Here is a 3954-nt window from a genome sequence, read left to right as displayed (position 1 = left end):
AGATGGTGAAGTGGTTCGACAGTGACGGCGATGAAGAGAGGTTAGGGTTTTGAGGATAAGGGTGAGTTAGATCGATCTTTGTAATCGATCGTGCAAACCCTCGGTTCTATTTTTAAAAACATTCCCAACAGGGTTCGATTGATTGAACTCAACTGTGATCGATCGAACTTTGATGAACTCTCTTCAAAGTTTTTTTTTTTTTTTTTTTTTTTTTTGAATAAACACTAATAATTAAAAATTAATTAAGATATTTTGGGATTTTTGAAAACTTTTTGAAAAATAAAATAAAATAAAATAAAATGAATATGCAAATGCAAATATTTTTGGATTTTTTGGAAATTTGAAAAGTCAAAATAATGAAATGAAGACTGAGATGGATCAAAACAAGAGTTCGATCGATCAGATAGAGAGCAAAAATATGCAGGTTTTCGGCTCAGAAAATTGGCTAAGTGTTGGAATATGAGATCGATCGAATTGGGAAGTTGGATCAATCGAAGAACTTTCAGATCGATCTTGGAATGTTTTGAATGATTAGACAGAGAGCTGAAATATGCAGGTTGATGCAGGCTCAAAATTTTTATAAGTGTTGAGTCATAAGATCAATCGAACTTGGAAGTTGGATCGATCGAAGGTCTCTTGATCGATCTAAGAGTTAGTTCGAACGATGGGACAGAGAAGTGATTTGGATGCAGGTTTCTGCAGGTCGAAAAATTTTCTAAGTGTTAGATGTAGAATGGAGTTTGATCGATTGAACTCAAGTTTGAGATCGATCGAACTATGCAGAATGCTTAATAATGACATGAAAGCTTATGCAATCGTCACCAAAGTTCCTTGAAATGCATATAAACCAAAAACAATTATCTAGACTTCGTAAGAAATGAAATAAAAGATAGAAATGGGGGAGGAATAGGGTTTTGACACCCTACGAATGCTTTTCCTAGTCTTTAATGTCTCTAGCAAGACATTGGGCTCTTTTAGCCCAAATCAAAGATCTTCTAATGCATCCCCTCCTTGTTGGGGTGATAGATGCTTTGAACTCCTCCCGAAAAATGGTTTTTTGAAGAACTTGTTAGATTAAGCTCAAAAGAAATCTTTAGTCCCTTGTCTATGCAATTACAACCTTTGGGTTTCCATGCCCTTTCAAAGCAAGAGTTTGAAACAAGACTTTTAGAATGCAAGGTTGAAGATGATCCTTTAGAAGTTTTGGTTTTACACAAAAGCTCATTTCCTTGGCATTAAAGATCATGACATTCATCTACAACATTAACTTCTCCTTCATATTTGTCAAATGAATTGGGTGTGGGATTAAAGATATTCAACTTCACCTTCATGTGGTCAAATGAGATCTTCATTATCCCCGTCCTATAATTGATGTTGGCATTAGCGGTTGCCAAGAAAGAACGGCCAAGGATAACGGGAATTTGGCTCTTAGGATTGGGAACCGGTTCCGTGTCTATGACAACGAAATCAACCGGGAAGAAGAATTTTTCAATCTTTATCAAAACATCCTCAATTATACCCCTAGGCTTCTTAATGGATCGGTCGGCAAGTTGCAAAACTACCGACGTCGGTTTCAATTCACTTACACCCAATTTGACATAAACCGAGTATAGAAGAAGGTTAACACTTGCTCCTAAGTCAAGAAGCGCCCGATTAATGATATGATCACCAATAATGCATGATGTAGTGAGTGAACTGGGGTTCTTAAACTTTGGGAGAGTGTTATGTTGCAAAATTGAGCTTACTTGCTCGATCAAAACCACTTTTCTTGGTGCTTGGCTCTTGTTCTTCCGCTTTTGGGTGCACAAGTCCTTCAAGAATTTGGTATAAGCCAGAATTTGCTTGATTGCATCCAATAGTGGAAGATTAACTTTCACTTGCCTAAACATTTCCATGGTTTCATTGGTTTTTACCTTTTGCTTGTCTTTTGAAATGGATCATTTTAAGGCATCCGGAAATGGAACCTTTAGTTCAAACAATTTTTCAAAATTTTCTTTTGAATTCTCTTCAACACAAGAAGTTTTCAAATCATTTTTCAATAAAACCTTTTCAACATCATTTTTCAAAACTTCTTTTTCAAACACATCTTTCAAGACTTTCTCATTTACAAGGTCATGTATATGCAATAAAGGAGGAATAGGATGTGAAACGGGGCGGGTGACAACTTGAGGTTGCACCAGTTCACTCTCTTCATTGGACATTCCAACTTGATTGTCCACAATCCTACCACTCCGCAAGGTAGTCATCGCATTAACATATTCAATGGTGTGGCCTTCCGATGAGGAATGGGCTTCCACAACACATTGTTGCTTAGGTGGGGCATTTATAGTCATCTTTCCCTTCTCTCTCACATTGAAAGTGCTTATTATTTTTCCTACTTGGGTTTCTAGCTTCACAATAGATTGAGAGTGAGAATGAAGTAATTGAGTATTAGCCTCTAAAGTGCCCAAAGCATTCAAAACTTTCTCTTCAAAGGCGAGGCTTCTAGTATTACCTTGGGAATAAGATTGGTTGGGAAAATGAGAATTAACAAATTGATTCCCTTGTGATTGATAGGATTTATAACCTTGGGATCCTTGGTTTTGAAGTGGAGGTGGAATGTACTTCCCTTGAAAACCTCCTTGGGAAGGGTTTGAGCCCTCTCCTTGGTTTTTCCAAGAGAAATTCGGATGATTCCTCCAACTTGGATTATAATGAGTACCATAAGGATTGTTCCCTTGGTTCACAAAAGCCACATTGACTTGTTCATTAGGTTCACTTTGCACTTATCCGTGAGGACAATGAGAAGTAGAATGAAGAACACTAGAATAAGTCATACATGTTTCATTTAATGCATGATGAGAATGGTTAGGGAAGGAAGATACTTGGTTCGCCGAGTTTTAGTTAATCAAAAATTGATCAAACCTTTGAGATAAAGACTTCATTTCGGCGGCTATTTCATTTGAATGGTCGACTTGATGTAAGCCAACACTCTACCTACCTTATGAATTTATACCATGCTTGGATGATAGTGTTCTATGCAAAGAATTTTCACTCATGCTCTCATAGAGATGCCATACGTCATCCTCATGCCTATCGATGTATGAGCCACCCATGGAAGCATCAACCATACCCTTTTATTTGTTCGATAAGCTCTCAAAGAAGTATTAAACTAATTGCCATTTGGGCATGTCATGATGTGGACACTTCCTAAGCAATTCATTGAAGCGTTCCCATGCCTCATGAAACGTTTCTCCATCCCCATATGAAAATTCTCGAATTGAGGTTCTCATAACATTGGTCTTAGAAACTGGATAGTACTTCTTTAAGAACTCTTGTTGCATTTCTGCCGAAGAAGTGATTGAAAAAGGACTAAGATTGTTAAACCAATACTTTGCCTTGTCTTTTAAGGTGAATGGAAAACGTTTGAGTCTTAAAACCTCTTCCGGCATGTCCGTATATTTTACAGTGGAACATACTTCAAGAAACTCATCCAAATGCTTGTAAGGTTCTTCACTTGGAAGTCCATGATAGTTAGGAAGCATTTGAATGGTTTGTAGCTTAATTTTATAATGATGTGCTTTAAATGGAAGCAATTGGATACATGTAAGTGCATTATACTCATTAGGCACATAATGGTCTCTTAAAGCAAGAGGTGGATTAGCTACTTGAGGTGCAACATGAACACCTTGGTTTTGAATTCCTTGATTGTTGATGGGAGGTTGTGGAGCATACATTGGCCGTGGCATTCCATATGGAACTTGGCCTTGTTGTTGTGGTGGTTGGTGAATGAATGGCCTAGGTATGCCTAATGGTACTTGTATGTTCTCATTGTGCACATTGGGATGAAGGATACCTTGTTGGTCTATGTGATCAATGTCCTCAACATGATTATCATTATGGTCATCCATTGAAAAATTGGCTTTCTTTGAACTTCCTTTTCCCCTAGGATTTCTAACGATAGATTTAAGATGC

At 37.4% G+C, this 3954-nt stretch overlaps 1 pseudogene; it reads left to right on the top strand.

Moving 5' to 3' along the window:
* The first annotated feature begins 3168 nt into the window (after positions 1-3168).
* Positions 3169-3267, top strand: LOC132283866 (small nucleolar RNA R71; annotated as a pseudogene).
* Positions 3268-3954: the final 687 nt, after the last annotated feature.

This window comes from Cornus florida, unplaced genomic scaffold (genome assembly GCF_030987335.1).
Source record: "Cornus florida cultivar Cherokee Brave unplaced genomic scaffold, ASM3098733v1 CherokeeBrave_3.0.0_Hap2_Chr01, whole genome shotgun sequence".
Classification (NCBI taxonomy): domain Eukaryota; kingdom Viridiplantae; phylum Streptophyta; class Magnoliopsida; order Cornales; family Cornaceae; genus Cornus; species Cornus florida.
The sequence above is the reverse complement of the archived record's forward strand: the minus strand, read 5'-3'. Positions and strand labels throughout refer to the sequence as shown.